Source organism: Engystomops pustulosus, chromosome 3 (genome assembly GCF_040894005.1).
Source record: "Engystomops pustulosus chromosome 3, aEngPut4.maternal, whole genome shotgun sequence".
Taxonomy (NCBI): domain Eukaryota; kingdom Metazoa; phylum Chordata; class Amphibia; order Anura; family Leptodactylidae; genus Engystomops; species Engystomops pustulosus.
In genome coordinates, this window is record NC_092413.1 from 87237902 (window position 1) to 87259513 (window position 21612).

The window sequence follows — 21612 nt, forward strand, 5'->3', positions numbered from 1 at the left end:
TTGTTGCTATGTATTTGTGGGGGCCTTAGGTAAGGGTCCCCTCCTTGGTTAAGGCTACTTTCCACCTAGGACCGTGTATACAGCTAGCCTGTGTACATATTTACTACAATACCATTGGTGGTGGGGCTTGACCCCTGATCCGTCCTTGTTATTTTCTTTCTATTCCCCCTTCTCTCCTCTTCTCTTTCCCATTTTTCTTTTTCTCTTCATTCTGCTCACCTAGCTCTTTCTACTGACAGTGTGAGTGGGTTCCCCTAGTCCCTTTCTCCAGGTCCTTGTCTTTCCCTTCCTCATATTTTTCCCTCTTGTTCTGTCTTTGTACTGTCTCTAGCGCTCTCAGACCAGCTCTCCGAGTTAAATTTTGATTGTAGACTCACTATGGAATCTTTGAAATTGGGTTCACTGAATGCTACAGGCCTAAACACCCCAGAAACGGTCTCACATTCTCTATGGTATTCACAGACAGGGAGTTAAGATTCTCTTTTTTCAAGAAACTCACTTTAAAAAAGGCCACCTCCCGGTGATCAGGGACTTGGTTCCATAGCTCTAATCTGGCTTCACGCTCAAATGGCGTCTCAATTGCAGTTCACAAATCTCTACCACACATTGTCCTGGGCGAGCAGATGGATGGAGACAGTAGGTATGTATTTGTTAAAATGCTGATTTTTGACCCAATGTTTACCTTTGCTAATTTATACTTACCCAACCGCTCTCCTATCTCCATTTGTCGGAAGGTTCTATCTGAGCTGTCGGGGTTCGCGGAGGGGATGCTGATCCTAGGTGGAGATTTTAACTTTCCTCTAGATGTTATAAAAGATACTTCCTCAGGCAAGAGCCACTTCCCCAACAGGCAGATTAGCTACATGGCTTTCAGTTAGCTAATGTCTGAAGGATACTCAATCCCACTGATAGGGATTACACATACTACTCCCCAGCACACAACTCCTACAGCCGCATTAACTATTTCCTTATCCAACATAGGGCTCTGACCTGGGAACCGGTAGCTACTATCGGCAACATCATGCTTTCAGATCATGCCCCGATATACCTACGTTTGACCATCCCCATAATCTCTAAAAGGCCTTGGACTTTGTGTACAAAAAATTAAACATACCTTAGACTCCTTTCTATGCTCCTCCAACCTTACCCCCAAGGTTTTACCTCTGAAATGGGAAGCGCGAGCTCCATAGTTGTTTTTTCCAACCATGGGGTTAGGTTGAAGAAAGAGAATGCAGCCAAACTCAATTCTTTGCTACGGCAACTCTATAGCCTTGAATCCCGCCACACATCGGCCCAGACCCCTGAGGTTTTGGTGGATTTGTTGCTGGTCAGAGATGAGAGACCAGAAATGGACATATCAATGCACGCATTTTAAAAGTCGCTTATACGAACACTCAAATAAATGTGGATGCCCGTTGGCAAGCCTCCTACATCCCAGATCGTGCACAACCCAGATCGGGCACATATCCTGCGCATCAAATCCACGAAGGCAACGTCACAATTAACCCAATCAATATTAGCGCAGAGTTTGGCTTATAGTACTCACAGTTCTACAACATTAGGGGCCAGTTTGCAGACTTAGACTCAACATCCTTGACAAGCCGAATCGAGAATTATGTCAACGACATGGCCCTATTCCAATTTGACAGGGAGGTAGTCGGGGCCCTGGACTCCAACTTCAGCGAAGTCGAGGTTAACGAGGCAGGGGCCACGATGGCTTCTCACCTGCTTTTAGAAATCATTTCCAGATACCTTATCCCTATTCCTGACGAGAGTGTTCAATTCCGTTTCCCAGCCTTTCACCCCCAATCCTTGGAGGCAAACATCAGCGATCTTTTAAAGCCAGATGAAGATCCTTTGCTACCAGCGAGCTACAGACCTATCTCCCTATTAAATGTTGATCTGAAGTTATATTCCAAAATCCTAGCAGATTGTTTAGCCCCTCACCTCCCAAAAGTAATCCATACAGATCAAGTGGGCTTCATCAGGGGTAGGGAGGCTAAGGATAACCTGACCAAAACCTTCCTCTTAATGGCTCATGCTCGGAAAAGGTCTAGTCCGTTGAGCCTTCTGTCAATTGATGCTGAGAAGGCCTTTGATAGGGTCCATTGGGGTTTTATGTCAGCAGCTCTAACTCATCTTGGGATTGGCCCTAAATTCCTCGGGAGGGTCATGGCCCTTTATGATCACCCGATGGCTAGTCAGGGCTAATGGGTTCTTCTCTAATCCCATTCACATAAATAATGAAATGCGTCAGGGGTGCCCTCTTTCACCCCTTCCACATGTGGTTGTAATCGAACACTTAGCAATCGCGATCAGAAACAACCCCAAAATACATGGCATTCAGATAGGCCAAAGACATTACAAGAAAGGCTCTGTTTGCAGACGATTTGCTGCTCTATATCTCTCAGCCCAGAATCTCCCTTCTCAAGGAGTTCGACACCTACAGTCACCTGAGCAACTTTAAAATTAACTTTAACAAATCCGAGGCTTTGAATGTTTCTCTTCCTACGGGGGAGGTCCAATTTATTAAAGAACACTTTCCCTTTCCCTGGGGCCCAACATCAATTAAATGTTTGGGGATCCAGGTTCCCCTTGATCTAATCAATTGAATAGCCTCAACTACATGTCGCTGCTGGAAGGTACCATGAAAGACTTGTATGGCTAGAAGCGCCTCTCATAGTTCAGCCGGATCAATGTCATCAAGATGGATATATTGCCCCACTTCCTTTACACGTTTGAGGGAGTCCCATTAATCCCCCATCCTCATTTTTTAAATCCATCAGGGCTGCGATGTTGCGCTTTGTCTGGGGCTCAACTCGCCCTTGGTTCAGGGGAAAGTACTTGATACGTCCTAAGTCTTCAGGAGGTGCGGGATTGCCTGACTTTAAACTGTATCATCAGGCATCCATCCTAGCTCGCCTGCTGGACTGGCACTATCATCTGCCCTTTAAACAGTGGGTCTGCTTGGAGCAATACAACTCCACGATCCCCATTAAACTACTCCCATGGGTTTCCCCCCAAAACGTTGAGATCAAACCACAGACCTTATTCCTGGCTCAAACCTTGAAACTTTGGCGATCTCTTATTCAATGCTTGATCTTATCCAGGCCGTTGAGCTCTCTCACACCTGGATTTCCTACCGGATTTCTCCAGAATTACCTTCCCAGCACACTCAGCTCACGAAGATCTACGCATACACGATATAGTGGACGCAGCCCCGATTCCGACCCTTAATGAATTGGCGGATCTTTCTGCATTGGCCAATCTTTCCTGGCTACAAGGTGCTCAACTGGGTTCCTCAAACAACCAGGATCAGCCACAGTTTACAATACTCGTCTTAGGTCCTTCGAGAATCTCTTCCGCTCATCATCTCCTCCAGAACACTGCATCTCTATGGCCTCCTGGTAAAAGAATCTGACACCTCAACCTAGCCCTACCTGGCTGGCTGGGAAAAGGACCTGGGAGTCTCTATTTCTCCAGAGGATTGGGATAAGTCATTTTTGTTTACTCACAAACTCTCAATAGCATGCTCTTCTCAAGAACAAAATTACAAAATCCTTTCTAGATAGTACAGAGTTCCTGCCTTTCTGCACTGGATCTTATGCAACTCCTCACCCCCAACCTACCCCCATTAATCTGTGTCTTTTGTGCCCCATTTCCCCTTCTATTTTCCCACCTTTTTCCTTCCTCATCCCTCTTTCTTAGCATCTCCACTTTTATTGGTATGAATGATATTCCTACTCTCTCCTCCCTTGCTCGTGAATAAAAACTGTCTCAGACCTTCCATCCCAAATTGACAGTAACTAACTTGCATGTTTCTGAAATTCCCCATATCTTGAGGACAAGATCTATACTCCAGTTGGGGCTTAGAGTTAGAAGTACTACTAGTGGTAAGGCTTTGTGTTTATATAAGTTTTGATCTGTGTTTGATACGACCTGTCATAAACCTAGCGGACTGCCGAATGATCCCATTGCCTCCTCCTTATCATCTGGGATGGACACGGACACTCCTCCACATGTTCCAATTGAAATGACTACACAAGCTCATGTTATCTTCTCTGTGTTATCCCCCTTAGCTTTATTTTTTCTTGTTACTGTTGTATACTATTTCGAAAAACCTGCTTGAATAAAATGATTAAATAAAAAACACAGGGTTGTCCGCTGTAACAGCTCACACTCGAGTGTAACACCCCCGGTTGGAGTGAGCTCCGTTCATGAGTGTTTAACCTGTTAATTAACCGCAGCATTTAACGTGCCTCCTGGGGGTCTTTCCCCTGCGATCACCACTATGCTGTCTTCGGAGGGGAACTGATTATTTCTATGGTAGCCCTAATATCCGATCAGGACCCCAAGGCTGTTTGCAGTGAGTGCCTGTAAGATCCCATCTGTGCATAGTCTGACTGAGCTAATACCCTGCAATACATCAGTATTACAGGGTATTATCATGAACAAGCACCAGATGATTCTACAGCATGAACAAAGTGCACAAAAAAATTGTGCACAATTCCAGAGCAGTGCATGGGGCACAAGATTCATGAAGAACATGCACCACAATTCATAAATCTGGAACACCTTTAACACTTCACAGGCAAACTGCAGAGATTTCGACTCTATTGCCATAACTAGGGGGGAGCCGGCTCTTTGCATGGGCTCTCCCAAGCTTGGCTATCCATCTGTGTGCAAGCAATTGTAGCATTTTCATGGTTTGTATCTCAGAAAACACTATACATCTTGAATTCTGTAACAATAGACAGCGCCACAAACTCCTTAAATCTATTGTAAGCTTCGGTAAGCAGGGCCTGATTCATACTTTTCTAATGGATGATTATTTTATTACTCTTTTATGTTGTTCATAAATGATCTGTATATACACGTGTATAAGCTGAGTTTTTTAGCACAAAAAATGTGCTGAAAAATCTCTCCTTGGCTTATACACGAGTTAAAAAAAAAATAAAAAATTACATACTCACCTTCCATCACTAATGCTCCGTGTGGCTCCTCTTATTTCTTTCCATGCAGTCTTCCATTTAAATACCTGTTTGAGGAATTCACTCCACAATGGCTTACATACAAATTCAACTTAGAGAGAACTGATCGGGCACATCTAGCCCCCCCAAAACTGAAGGTCCTTACTCATTTACTGTAGTGAGTTGCTAAGCATGATGATACTGTACCACCACCACTCTGCATTGTAATCCTGCGAATTGAGTCAACCGGGTGTTCCTGAGCTGAGCTGAGTCAGGCCACAACATCAAGCGCATGTTTAAAAGAGGACATAGGAGGGAAGGTGTGATGCAGCCTGGCTCAGCTCAGCTCAGGAACACCCAGCTGACTCAATTTACAGGATTAAAATGCAGGGGGGGGTGTCATTTTATAATTTACCGGGGCCACAGACCCATTTTAGTATCATGAAACAGAGCAACTTACTGAGGTAGGACCTTTGGTTAGGTGTGTCTAAATGTGCCTGACAAGTTTCCTTTAAGAACAAACTTACAGAGCCTATTTAGTTTCTAAGGCTGGGTTCACACCTTGTGACATACCTCCTGACGTATATGCGGAGCGTATACAATGACATGCACTGGCAGACGAAAACATAATTTTCCATCTTGCTCCTTCCTACTGAGCGACATATGGGCTTAGCACAGGCAACAGTAGCCTATGGGGAGCGAATGCAGTTTCTCTCCTTACTGCTTCCTCCAGGCTCATTGAGCGGATATGTTGCTCAGAGGAGGGGAAAACCGGAGATGTCACTGTCAAATAAGGACAGTGACATCACTGGTGAAACACCCTGTACATTGGCAGCAGCCAATTGGAGGCTGTTGCCATTGTGCACTCCTCTCCCTGCATTCAGGGGGAGGGGGTTCCCTGGGAGAAGTATCCCACTGTATAAGCATAAAGTGGCATACATCCGTGCCAAAGAGTTGTAAGGACAGGTCGGAATCCCCCCATTTTATACAGGAACTTACAGTAATTCAGAACTCTTTTGACTGTAAAAAAGTCTGTGTGAAACCTACATTGGGTAGGCAGACAAGGGACAGAGGGAATGTACGCAGACAGGATCAGATATACAGAATTTGTATGGCATGGCAATAGATCTTGTTCCTGGCTCTGTATAAGTATTAATTCTCAACAAAGTAAAGTATGCCATGGGGATAGTATCAGGGTGGAAGTAAAAAGATGAGCCAGGGCCATGAACATGTCAAATATTTCCAACTATAACTTCATCTGGAATAGATAAATCAGGCCCTTGGTATTGATAAATCAAATTTCAAATGTTCCACGTACTATCAATATGTCTGTGTTTTTGCAGAATTGACTGTTATGATTTTACCATTATCCAAAAATGTCCAGAGATTGGGGTAAAAGGAATGTTGCAAAACCAAATAATATAAAGTTTCTTGTTCACGTAAAAGACATAAAATGTTTCCATTTTGCTTTTCATCATATATTTTCCGTTCCTATGAAATCTCAAGTGTTTCCACTAAGCAGAAAAACTGTAAATTATATGTCTGCAGACCACAGTGATGAAAATAATAAAGTTAAAGATATGTTAGTGAAGAGGGTGAAAAAATATCAAAGAATGCATGCAATAATCTCAAATACAACATTAGTGAAGCTTTAAAATATAACACCAATGTTATTTGTTATACAGGCATTAACATAACCCTATCATTTATTTATATAGCCAGTGTCAAGGTTTCGGAAACAGTGGATCCTCTGGACCACCGCGGGAGGTGGTACTAGCCGTCACCCGGGACCAGAGTCTAAGTGGCACCTCGTCTTTACCAGAGCCCGCCGCAAAGCGGGATGGTCTTGCTGCGGCAGGGTACCACCAGGCAGGTCGTTCCACCGGTGCGACTAGCCCACAGTGGCAGCCGAGGTCGAGGTACCTTAACGGAAGACAATCTCGTGGTAGGGTCCAGGCACAGGATCGGGGCAGGCGGCACAGATGCAAGGTCAAGCCCAATCCGGGGTCAGCAATGGGAGGTCCAGGCAGATGGGAACGGGAACTCAGGCACATGGGAGACAGGAACGCAGGAACACAGCAACACTGAGGGACTCTGGTGACACAGCAACATGGAGGAACTCTGGTGACACAGCAACACGGAGGGACTCTGGTGACAAAGGAACACGGAGGGACTCTGGTAACACAGGAACATGGCAACATAGGACTCAGGAGCAGGAACACAATGGAACGCAGGAATACTCAGGAATAGTTGCAAGGAAGCTTTCTCAATGGTGTAAGCACAAAGATCCGACAGGGCTTGCAGGAAGAGCGGAGCTGGCCCTTTAAATCCCTTAAAAGCCAACGCACATGCGGCCTAGGAAGTGAGAATGCGCGCGCACGGCCACAGGAAGTTGGGCCAGGACCGTAAGTAGCACGGGAGTCGTACCAGCGAGGGGGCAGACGCACGGGTGAGTCCACGACCCGTGATATGGGTAGCGGGATCACCCGTGATCCCGGCCAGCCTGCCCCCCATTATATCGCCTGCTGTCCCCATTATATAGCCTGCCAGCCCCCAGTATTTAGTCTTTGGTAAACAGGGGTACCACACTCCAAATATGGGATGGTGCTCTTGTCAGGTTCTCAGCCCAAATATCAGGAAAGAAAAAACATAGCACTCATCCGTTGTAGTCTTTTGCTTTTCTTTTAATTCAAGTTTTTATATAAAAATGCATCATTATATAAAAAATACATCTCCACCATTGAGTGAATATATTTCGATATGAAGAAAACAGATTACAATGGAAATAGTTGCAACATTTCAGTCAAGCTAGATCTGTAACATATGTAACTCCAATTTGAGGTCAGGTGGAGGTCGCCTTCCCCCAGAAGATAGCCAGCTCCCTGCCCCAGTATATAACCAGCCAGCCTGCCCCCAGTATATAGCCAGCCAGCCTTCCCCCAGTATATAGCCAGCCAGCCTTTCCTCAGTACATATCCAGCCCCCTGCCCCAGAATATAGCCAGCCAGCCTGCCCCCAGTATATAGCAAGCCACATGCCCCAGTTTATAGGCAGTCAGCCTTCCCCAGTATATATCCAGCCCAGTATGTCCAACACGTAAAAAAAGTCTGACATCAGATCCTGTGCGCCACAATGTTGCATGGACCTATCCCAAAATATATGAAAAACCAATGTATTACATGCCTCACACCTCCAGCATATGTCCAGGAAAGGAGGTTTGAAAGAGTGTAAGAGAATGGATGTGTGGTACCAGTGCATAAGTATCTTATATTGGTTTTGTTCTGTTGATTATGCATGATGGAGATATAGCTGGTAGCTGCCAAATCAGGAGGGGTTAACCCAGATTCACCTAAGATTTGGTCATATATGGATGTTTGGGAAGATGTGCCAGGTCAGGATCAAGAAGCATATTATAAATGGAGGAACTAAAGCCAGAAAGTCTAAAATAGTTCAAAAGAAGGGTGGGTAGATGCTTTGTAGTTTGAAGGAGGATAGATATGTTTTAATTGCAAGTATTGAAAATAGCAATAGGAAACCAGGTTATGGTACTCTGGAGTTCAGAGAAAGGCTGCAGAGTTTTTGACAGTGGTGCCATTAGATCTTCAATAAGAAACAACCCTGCATAGTACCAGAAGACAGAACCAGCTGTTTTCAAGTTCACGGTCAGTTATTGTGAAACATAAAGGTGGTCATTGCAGGCCAGGCCATATTCATTTAGTTTTGTCCATAGAGCAGAGGAGGTCATAAGAGGGAGGGGATAAAGAACATACAATAGCAAAAACCCACAATGAGCTGTTGCTTGGCATAGCTTTTCTATTTGCATCCATTTGGTGTAAGCATGGAGAATAGATGTAACAGGGAATCTGTAGAGATGTATAGCCCAGTAATAGTAAATTAGGTGAAGAAAGCCCAAGACCACTGGGATTAAGAAGTCAAGAGTCCATTTTTGCTTAGCTTCTTTTAATAACTGTCATTAGGCTATTAGACGAAGCCTTGTTCTCAGTGATACATATCGTTTTGTATCCTTCTGCTCAGTGTCATCTTTTCAATAGAAGAAAAATGTATGGTAAAAAAAATAAAAGATAACCATCAAGAACAATTATCCACTTGTGATGACCAGTATGAGTCAAGGGTTCAAGTACCCTGGGGGCACCACCCACAGCTCCATACACCAAAGTATAAAAAAGTTATTAGCCCCAGAAGATGGCAAAATCCCCAAAAATCCTATATAAATTTGTTAATCGTACCGACCCAAACAATAAAGAAGACATGTCAATTTGGGCGCACAGTGAAATCCGTAAAATCCAAGCCGACAAGAATATGGCATAAACACATTTTTTTATCAATTTCACTGCATTTGGAATTTTTTTCCCGCTTCCCAGTACACTGCATGGAATATTAAATCCCACCATTTTGAAATATCATTTTTTACGCAGAAAATAAGCCATCACACAGCTCTGTACATGGAAAAATAAAAAAGTTACAGATTTTTGAATGTGGGGAGTGAAAAATGAAAACGCAAAAACGAAAAAGGGCTGCGGCGGGAAGGGGTTCATGTCATTAGTCACAAAAGGGAGCTTAAATAGTTTGATTTTATGATTCACAAAATTTTATGGCCTCTCTAAAGTTATCACCAAGATGGCTGCCACTGGAAACTACAAGTCCCAAGATCCTTTAGTTCTCAGTAACTCCTCCTACCTCTTATGCTCTGCTCCCAGTGATGATCTAACAGGTTTTCTTGCTCTGTTACCATAGTAATGATGTGTAACTGCCATCACCAAAACACTGGCCATACTGGCTGCACTTAACTAACCGACTACAGCCAAACATAGTGGTGATCACATGACCTGCCCAGGCAGGTGCAGGACATGCGATGTGGACATGTGACCAGCAGCCATCTTCTGTCCTGTGCATGCTCTGCAATCGACCGCACGGAGGAAGTTAACGGACTGATTAAAGGGCCAGTAGCATTTTAATTCTTCATTACAGTCTATGTCATCAGCATTTTTCTGCTAACGGGAGCAAAATTTTAAATAACAACTAATTACATGTTTGCTTCTATTTTAAGGACCCATTTGTATATGAATTATGCTGATTCCTGGAATACCCCTTTAAGGTCTATAAACCAAATCAAAAAGGTATTATACTATACCGTATGAGTGCTGACCCCAATGCAGGTTTCAGCATTGCCATCTTTAGGAACCAGAACCAAGCTTACTAAATGTATATAGGACCAGAACAACAGCAAAGGTGTGACAAGCTGCGGGTCATAAACCCACTCTGCTATCTAATTGGTTTGACTTTGGGCCATACACTAAGGGCCTTATCCCTGGACCTCTCCGATATTCACACTTTTACCCCTATACAGGGATCTGGACTTTGCTGCAGAGAGATTGCAAGAACGCTGCCTCTTGTGGTGGTCCCAGTATAGATAGCAGATGGCCCAGCGGGCACAGAGACACTGGTAAGGGGTCAGGCAAGGCAAGTAGTCAGTAACAGTTCGAAGTAAAGGCCCCAAATATAGTGTTACTGCAATCCTTCAGGGGTCTAGTTTTTAAAATAGGTCCACTCTTTGGAGGTATAGTAGGGGCTCACCCAATGGGACAAAGCACCTAAAATCTGTTCCAGCAAAATCCTCCAATAGATGCTCCTTCCCTTCCAAGCCCCGCAATGCACCCATACAACACTTTGAGACCATGCGTGGGATATTACTGCATTCAGAAGAAACTAGGTAACAAACTATGGGGTACATTTACTTCTTTAACACCTTCTAAAAATAAACATTTAGAGGCCAAAGAAGGTTTTTTGTAAAAAGATTTTCCACTTGCATGAGCCAATGAAAATACTTTCTATAAGGGGGGTTTCACTGTTCTCTTAGCTCATGAACTTTTCAAATATATAATGGCACCTGAAAACAACATCATCGAAATGTGCCCTCTAAAAGCTCAATGCCTCCTTTTGCTCTGCTGTGGCCCCTAAAGTAGTTTACATTGACACAAAATCTGATATGTGTTTTCTCATTTTATCCTGCATGAATGTGTAAGTTTTAGGACTAAATAATCATTTTATTGTCAAAATTTCATTCCAATTCCAAATAGAATCTCCATTTTCTTTTTATTCTTGGGAGATGCTTGAAGGGTTAACAAGCTTAACAAAGGCTCTTCTGAATAGTTTGAGGGATGCAGTTTGAAAAATGTGGGTGATTTGTGGGGAGTTTCGCATAAATAAAACTTTGAAAACCCTTATGAAGATGAATTGTCTAAAATATTGAATCTGAAATTTACTTACAAAATTGGAAAATCACCGTTTGAACTGTAAGCCTCCTAATGTCCTAATAAAATAAATTAACATATAAAAATATTATGTGAGCATTGAACAGACATATGGTTAATGTTAGTTAGGAACCAATTTGGGCAGTAAGACTAACGGTGTGATGAGTATAACATTTTTGGACATAGGACATTTTTGCAAAATTTTCACCAATTTCCATTTTTTTTTTTCCAATAAGGGAAATATACAATACAATGCAACTCAATTAATCCCTTTTGAGAAATTGCTTTGTACACACATCATTCAAGCCAGGAATACATATAGACAAATACATGAAAACACACAAAAAATTCAGACACACAGAATCATTAATGTGGATGGTAGGAGGTTGAGCAGGAGGGTTATTGGTTGTTTGTGGCAACAATAGTCCTTTGGGAGCTGGTAGTTTTGTTGTATATTTTGGTATGAAAGCGTTATGAAACCTCTCGGTACGGCAATTAATTTGGCGGTAGCACTCACTAAATGTTCTAAGCTGATCTGCTATGTATTGGTACATTTGTTGATGCATCTTTCCTGCCGGACCTCTTCAAACTGACCCAGTTGAAGGCCAACAGTGCCCTCTTCATAATTTTTTTATTATTATTTTCCTCTCTTCTTTTGACAGTGCCCCCCCTCCCCAACAGGTGATAGCAAAAAATAGCACACTCGTGATCGAAGAATCGTAAAACATTCTCAGAATCTTGTTGCATTCATTGAAAGAGAAAATAAGATCTTGATGCTGCTTTTTTAGTTGCTATGCTGCAGTTTTCAGACCAATCTAGTTTGTCATAGATTATGACACCTAGGTACTTGTAATTTGTAACTCGTTCAATGGCTTGGTCTTTGATGGTGATTGATCTCAGAGCTGTTTTATACCTTCGTAGGTCGATTATCATTTCCTTAGTTTTTCAGTATTAAGGATTAATATATTTCAACTAAAATATACCATTAATGTGAAGTACAACATGTCAAGAAAAAACAGTCTAAAAAATAAACTCGGCAAGATAAAGCATTATAAAGTTATAACTGTTTATCGTGACAGATTTAAAAAATAGGGCTATGTCCTAAGGGTGAAAATGAGCTTAGTCCTTAAGGGGTTAAAATGAATAAGTAAATAACATCTGGTGTTCCGACCTATAACAGATATGTGTATTAACAATAGTTCATATATACACAAGGGCTTTGTGTATGATGCTAGCTGATGATTTTTTAAAAGGGCCCTTGCATATATATGAATGACTGTCAAAACAAGTATTTGTTTTATGGATCGGATCAGCACACTGAATGTTATTTACTTATTGATTTTTAACCCCTTAGCGATCCGCGCCGTAGCTGTACTGCGCTGGGTCCTGCAGTGTTTAACTGATCAGGACCCCAGAGCTGCCTGCTGGCACTGCCTGAAAGATGGCGTCTATGACGTCATCTTAAAGGCACAATGTCAGCCTATGCATGCATTTAGGCTGACACTGCTAATACCCTGCATAACACAAACCCCACATATATAGTATCACCGCGTCCATAACAATCCGTAGAATATAATTAAATAATTATTGAACCCATACAATGAACGCCGTAAAAAAAACCTTTAAAAATCCACCAAAAAATTATGATTTTTACCCATTGAATCCCTCAAAATATGCAATAAAAAGTGATCAACAAAACATATGTATTCCAGAATGATACTGTTTCAAACTACAACATATACTGCAAAAAACAAGCCATCAACCAGCTCCGTAGCTGGAAACGGCGATGCAAAAATGATAGATTTTTCCCCACATAAGGGTTTTATTTGGCAAATTTAGAAAAACATAAGAAAAAATATTCAAGTCTGGTATCCCCGTTATCGTACTGACCCATAGAATAAAGATAACATGATTATTAGGCTATACAGTGAACACGAAAAACAAAAAATTAAAAAATCCAGTACAGAATTAATGCTTTTCTAGTTTCTAAACTTTCAACAATAGGGTATACCAACCCCAAAATGGTAACACTGGAAAAAGCATCTTGTCCTGCAAAAAAAATGCCATCACATGGCCCCAATAACGAAGCTAAAATTTTATAGCCTGCAAAATGGGCCAATGAGAAAACTAAGATCCTGGCAGCTGCAGGTCCCTCCTTCCCTTCTTGCTGTGCCCCCATAAAACAAGTAACGTCCACATGTCGTGGGTCTTTGTACTTGGGAGAAATTGCATACAAATTATATGGTGGGTTTACTCTTTTTATCTTTTGGAAATGTGTAAATTTTGGGGCTAAATGAACGTATAACCAACAAAATTTGACCATTCTAAATTTCACCTCCATTTTGATTCAATTACTATGAAGATCTCAAGGGGTTAACAATCTTCCTAAAAGCTGTTTCTGATAGTTTCAGGGGGGCAGATTTGAAAATGGGTTGGTTATATAGGGGTTTTAATGCTAAATATTTAAAATTTCATTCAAAACAGTATTTATCCCCAAAATAGTAAATTCTGAAAATATGGAAAATCAATATTCTATTTGTAATCCGCATGACATCAAAATAAATTATCCAGACATTTCAAAAATGATGAAAATATAAAGTAGACATATGGGAAATGATATTCAGCAATTTATTTAGGTGGTAAATCTATCTTCCTGAAAACGCAATGATTTTGAATTTCTTTGCTTTAATGCTAGTTTTTTCCACGGTGATACCGAGAGTTAACATTGTGCACATATTTAGATTTAGATTTAAGAAATAGCGCATAGAGTGGCTTCATTTTGAAAATTATTATCCTTGCTGAATATTTGAAAAAAAGAATATACTGGCAAGATTGTAAACTGGCTCTCTGCTACTAATTATGAAGGCTGGTTCTTTATTATTCCTGGAAACAGATCCTGAGTGTGTCATATTTCTTCAGAAAGGCACTGACACACATACATCACTCTTAACATTCATAGTTTACTGTCAATGTACTGAAACTCACATCTTATATCATTCTGCTTTGAATAAACCAATGTGCAGAAAGCAGAAATGCTGATTCATGATGTCCAGGTTTAAAATAAAACACCACAAGCATCTTGTGTTTGGTAGAGATAAACTTTGTCATTTGATCTGATGTAACCCAAAGTTTTAAATAGATGCAGTCCTCTCAGCCACAGAAATCAGGTCAGCTGGCCTTCACTATTAAAACCTTGTACAATCTGCTAGAAGTAAATATAGAATTTCTTTTTAAATAGAAGACACTATAGTTATGCACTCAATAGTTAATTTTAGCTTTCCATTTTGCTTTTCAGGATATTTACTCTAGGACAGAAATCAGAGAAAAACTAATATATAAAGCTGAGTGTTTGTGTGTGTGTGTGTATGTATCTCTGTGTCACCTGTGTCCCTGTGACTCATGTGACCAGGGGCGTAACTGGCAGAGGCTGGGCCCCATAGCTGGCCTTTGAATGGGGCCCCCTTCACCTTAAAAATACATACATATTTGTACACAAACACGTTTACACATAACAATCATTTATACACTCATACACACCGATATATAGCATATATACAACATACACACTGATATACAGCATATATACACACACATCCAGTATATATACAACATACACACTGACATACAGCATATACACGCATCCAGTATATACCCAACATACACACTGATACACATCAGATATACACACATCCAGTATATATACAACATACACACTGATATACAGCATATATACACACATCCAATATATACACAACATACACACTGATATACGGCATATATACACACGCATCCAGTATATACACAACATACACACCTATATACAAAATATATATACACACACATCCAATATACACAACATAGATATATATATATATATATATATATATATATATATATATATATATATATATATATATATAGATACAAAGAGGTGAGGCAGCACTCGGGAAAAGTTATGAACTCGGGTGCAATTCCCAGGACCTGAACCAAGGTCCATCAAACCATAGAACAGCAAAAAAAGGCAGCACTCCGAGATTTGTGAAAATCAGAAAAACATACTCATTTATTCACACATGTGTCAAGGCTACGTTTCGGCTCCTTGCATCTGGAGCCTTTCTCAAGCAAAGGTGCATGTAACACAGTGAAAAATTTATATAAAATACACAGGAAGTGACATCATCTTACAGGTCATGTGATCACAGCAATACCAAGTTTAAATCACATATTTGAATACAAAAAGGACTTTACAATTACATATAAACATTAAGTTAGAGACCTAGTGCAGTCATGTGCATAATAAAATGAAGATCTAGCGCCTACCTAAGGATCAGTAGCTGGCAGGATGTGGAATCGTGGCGTGCCCCCATGGAGCACCGCCTCTGACACAATCACGTGACGCCATCTTGTGAAAGGGAGAACCATGCAGTGTATAATAAATACGAGATTATTGTCTCAAAAACGGGTGCCGGGTCTCAATGGGTCCACAGAGTGCCATGCACAGACATCAGTCACATTATCGTGACTGAGTTATCAGCACGGCCCAATCCGTAGCTACCCTTTCAGGACCGGAGTCCAGCGGGTGCATAATGCAGGTCAGGTTATCACTCTATATCTGGCCCATAATAGAGACCATTTGCAACCCAAAATAAGTGCAGTCTCCCTATAGATCAATAAAGGTTACTGAAAGAGGTGAATCATGATATGTAGTGTCTGATCCTTAGGATAATCAGTGGAGATGAAGAAAACAGTGGGGTGCCTCTATTGAAGTGTTTGCGAGATCTAAAAAAGAAGAAAAAGTGGTAAGTATACGGCTTGGTAGGAAATAATCATTATAAATATACAATATCATACACCAATGTTTCACTGATTCAGATAAGGTGACCAAGATTCCAACCTACATAGGTTTACGCCCATTATAGAGCAACTTCCGTGGTTCTAAATTCAATATTGAGACCCTTGGGTTTCAGAGTGTCCAATCTATGGATCCACTCCAATTCTTTCCTACGAAGTCTATGTAGCCTATTAGAATTAGACTTCGTAGGAAAGAATTGGAGTGGATCCATAGATTGGACACTCTGAAACCCAAGGGTCTCAATATTGAATTTAGAACCACGGAAGTTGCTCTATAATGGGCGTAAACCTATGTAGGTTGGAATCTTGGTCACCTTATCTGAATCAGTGAAACATTGGTGTATGATATTGTATATTTATAATGATTATTTCCTACCAAGCCGTATACTTACCACTTTTTCTTCTTTTTAAGATCTCGCAAACACTTCACTAGAGGCACCCCACTGTTTTCTTCACTCTGCAGATGTGATCTCCGCTGATTATCCTAAGGATCAGACACTACATATCATGATTCACCTCCTTCAGTAACCTTTATTGATCTATAGGGAGACTGCACTTATTTTGGGTTGCAAATGGTCTCTATTATGGGCCAGATATAGAGTGATAACCTGACCTGCATTATGCACCCGCTGGACTCCGGTCCTGAAAGGGTAGCTACGGATCGGGCCGTGCTGATAACTCAGTCACGATAATGTGACTGATGTCTGTGCATGGCACTCTGTGGACCCATTGAGACCCGGCACCCGTTTTTGAGACAATAATCTCGTATTTATTATACACTGCATGGTTCTCCCTTTCACAAGATGGCGTCACGTGACTGCCAGCTCTGTTTATATGAGTCACATGATTGTGTCAGAGGCGGTGCTCCATGGGGGCACGCCACTATTCCACATCCTGCCAGCTACTGATCCTTAGGTAGGCGCTAGATCTTCCTTTTATTATGCACATGACTGCACTAGGTCTCTAACTTAATGTTTATATGTAATTGTAAAGTCCTTTTTGTATTCAAATATGTGATTTAAACTTGGTATTGCTGTGATCACATGACCTGTAAGATGATGTCACTTCCTGTGTATTTTATATAAATTTTTCACTGTGTTACATGCACCTTTGCTTGAGAAAGGCTCCAGATGCAAGGAGCCGAAACGTAGCCTTGACACATGTGTGAATAAATGAGTATGTTTTTCTGATTTCCACAAATCTCGGAGTGCTGCCTTTTTTTGCTGTTCTATATATATATATATATATATATATATATATATATATATATATATATATATATACATATATGTATATACATATATATATATATGTATACACACATCCAGTATTTCCTACATACCATTATGTACGAGGTTGTGTACCTTGCCTGAAGAATTTGTATTATTTGGAACCTGAATAAAAGAAAGATTTTATGATTACATTCCCCTGAGACGCTGGATAATCTTCTTTCATATGGAACACATCCAGTATATACGACATACAGCATATATGCACAACAAATACACAAATATACAGCATATATAAACACACACAACCAGAATATACAACATACATACAAATATACAGCATATATATACGTACACATCCAGGATATACAACATACACACAGATATATGATGTACACACAGCACATATACACACACATTCAGTATATACAACATACACACAGGTATACAACATATATACACAAACATCCAGTATATACTCACCTCCAACGACAGAAGAGTCAGAAAAAAAGATGGCTCTCATCTCGTGTTGCACAGGCCTGGAATGTTGGGTTGGAACGTGGTGGCGAGGTTACGCGGGTTGGGATGTGGTGGCGGGGTCAAGTGGGTCAGGATGCAGTCTTGAAGAGAGAGGGTAGAAGTAGAGAAGAGGGCGGGCCGCGTATGAGGTGGGCATGCCAGGATGGGCAGGTCAGCTGTAATCAGATGTGACAGACAGCTGTAATTTGTAACTATAATTCGTAAATGATATGCCCCCAGGTCCATCCCGCTACCTCTCCTGACTGCAGATGACAAGTCACTAGCCCGGTCCGACCCACCCACCTCACTCTTCTAAGGTGAGTTTAATCGCCAGCAGTTCACCTATGGAATAATTCAGCGGAGGAGAAGGTCTTTGAAAAGAAAACACAGGTGAGGGTTCGGGCTTTGGGATCCCTTCGGGATCCCTAGTGAGGAGGCATCCACTTCCAGATGGAAAGGCTTCTCTGTGTCGGGACAAGTACTGGAGCTGAAACAAAGATTTTAAGTTCTTGAAGGCCTCCTCAGCTGCCGAAGGCCAGAGTCTGGGGTTGGTGCCCTTCTTGGTGAGGAGCACACCAACTCACCAACTCTTTGGCATGCTCCCTAAACCGCACGTCAATCTGAGTGGCCAAGGTGATGAGACAACTCATGGTAGATCCCGAGCGGCCAGAGCGTCCTTTTTGAAAGCTGCTGAGAGGGCCGCATCGTTCCAGGAGAGTTCTGAGGCCAGGGTATGGAAGTGGACCACTGGCGCAAATTGAACAGCGCAGTCTCAGCAGAAGAGGCCCGTGCAGGTTCTTCAAAGACAGACCGGAACTCCACCAGAAATGCAGTGAGAGTAGCCGTGACTGGGTCGTCTCCTGCAGAGGAGAAGCCCAGGCCAGGGCTTTCCTGAAGAGGAGGCTGACAATGAATGCCACTTTGGATCGTGCCTTGACAAATTGGGTAGACATGAACTCTATGTGCAGGGAGCACTGGGTTATAAAGCCCCTGCACAGCTTGGGATCTCCATCATACATGCCGGGCATGGAGAGCCCTAGCCTGGGTTCAGCGGCAGGAAGACAAACTGGGGTAGCAGGAATCGCAGGAGCAGTGGCAGGAACCTGTTGCTGTTGCTGGGTGGCTAGCAGCTGTTGCAGCATGGTGGTGACTTGCTCCAGCTGTGCACGCTGTGCTGGCAATCTGCCAGGATTGGTGGACCACGATGGTGGCAAGATTGGTCCGACCAGGAAGCGGAACCTCGGCGGGATCGATGGCCGGATCTTACTGTCAGGATTCGGGATGCGTGAATCCACTGGACCACCACGGGAGGTGATACTAGCCGACACCTGGGACCGGAGTCTAAGTGGCATCTGGTTTTCACCAGAGCCCGCCGCAAAGCGAGTTGGACTTGCTACAGCAGGGTACCACCAGGTCTTTCCACAGGTGTAACCAACAAAGAAAATAGAGTGAGCATGCGTTACTAAAAAATGTAAAGTTTATTGGTATACATTAGAAATAGAACATAATTCTGGGTTTGTTGCAAAGCAAAAGCCAACAAGGTGCTGGGCAGCATCAATATTTAATGGACATTAGGCATAATATTATGTAACATCATAAAGTGCATAGTGCAAAGCCCTAAGAGACAATCCATACTGAGTAAACAGAAGAGGTTAGAGCGCTAAAAGGCAGATCACAAATTATACCTGAAATATAAAACGTAGTAGGCGCATAGAGGGAGAGCTGCCCAGCACCTCCCCGACACGTGTTTCGTCCACACAGGATTTTGTCAAGGGGTGGTGCTATGGAGAACGCGTGGAGATTAAGAAGCCAACCAATAAAAAAGGCGGAACGCACCTGCGCCAGCTGATGTGGACGTAAGGTGAAATAGATTGGGCGCATGGTCAGCGGCTTGTACGTCCGCGCGGTGGGGGGGGGGGCGGGGCATGTACGTCACCCGGAGCAAGGCGCAGGCGCCACCGGACATGCGCACCTCACACCTAAAGAGTGCGGGCGCCATGTTGGATAAGGGCAGACGGGAACCAGCTGATAACTTATCAAAACGTAAGTATGTGATGTTTGGATGCAAGAAAAGCATCGTGAGGGGAAGTGAGTGAAGATGTGTATTGAATCAGACGATGTGTATTCCAGCTGCATGAGTGAATGGATGATGGGTAGGGGAGTAAGTGGAATCAGAGAAGCTTAGGTGATGGGATGGGTGTATGGTACAAAGAGAATAAATGTAAAGTGAGAGTGAGTGGTGCCTGAAGACCATATCCAAATGGAAGGTCAATATTAAAGTTGCGTAGGTGCAAACAAGGTGCAAACAAGATGAGACACAAGATATTTGCATGTGTGGTGGAGAGTCACAAAATATACACAAAATGTATGCAACATATATGCAAAATATATGCATGTGTCGTGGAGAATCAATGTTAAGGTGAGGTGAGTCATGGAAGTGACACACAGTGACAAAGGGCCAGCTGCTGATGATGAGGTGTCGCGAAATAGGCAATGGTGAAGGAATAAAAAAAAATGCAAAAAATGCAAAAAAAACGTGCAAAAACGTGCAGCAAAAAATGCAAAAAATTACAAAAAATCACAAGTGGAGTGAAGTGTACCCATACACAACTGGTGATGAACCATGGATATGGTGAAGAAGTGTGGGGGAAATAAAAAAATTATTAACATAACCAGAGTGACAAAGAATATGGCAGAGGCATCCCGGTCTAGGTAGCTAACAGGTGAAGAACAAAGTCATAGATCTATGGTCCAGTATAACCAGAGGGTTATATACATTGGCTGCTTCAAATTCATCCAACCAAAATTGACGTTCTATAATAAAAAAGAAGAACGAAATATGTAAAAAAATTCTAGACATACATGTAGTTAAAAACATGAAGGAGCACCACAGGAGGCAGACACAGAGAGCGGCAGAAGAAGGCACAAGAGGAGCCTGCAGATGGGAGATGTTTACAGAAAGGCAGAAAACCCGAAATTCTCATTTAACCCCTGAGGGGACACTGTATGAAGTGTCCAAATCCATTTAGACTCCAATTGGAGTAGTCTCCATTTGAGACCCCCTCCATGAAGATCCAGATTAACGTGGTCTATTCCTATTACCTTGAAGCCTAGTGGATCCAAATGGTGAATTTGCTTGAAGTGCCGAGGTATATGTTTTAACTTCAGGATATCTTCCTCCTGGGACACAGACGAGGAAGCCAGGATTCTGGTTACATGCTCTCGTACCCAAAGTTTAAATTCACGTGTTGTCATGCCCACGTAGATCTTCTTGCATGGGCACGTGGCATAGTAAATTACGCCCTTAGTAGTACAATTAATGGGCCATGTAATTTTGTACTGTTTACTCCCGTCTGATGAAGAAAAGTGTGATGATTTCTCAACGTTGGGGCATGCAATGCATTTCCCACAGGGAGTACAGCCCCATTTTGGTGGCTGTGCTCCAAAAATTCATTTAGGTGGATCGGGAACAAGGTAACTGTGCACAAGTATGTCCCTGAGATTGCGTGCTCTTCAAGACACGATAGATGGATGAGGGGTTATTATCTTTTCTAGGATGGGATCCAAGGTAAGGATCGGCCAGAATCTCTGAAAGATATGCTGCATGTCCTTCCACCGATTGTGATAGGTGGTGATAAATCGAGGGGGTTGCACAGTTTTCACAGACTTCTTAGGGTAAAGGAGAGAATTACGATCAGTAGCACAAGCTCTTCTGTAAGCTTTGGAAATACTTCTTTTGCTGTAGCCACGTTCAAGAAACCGATTCGAGAG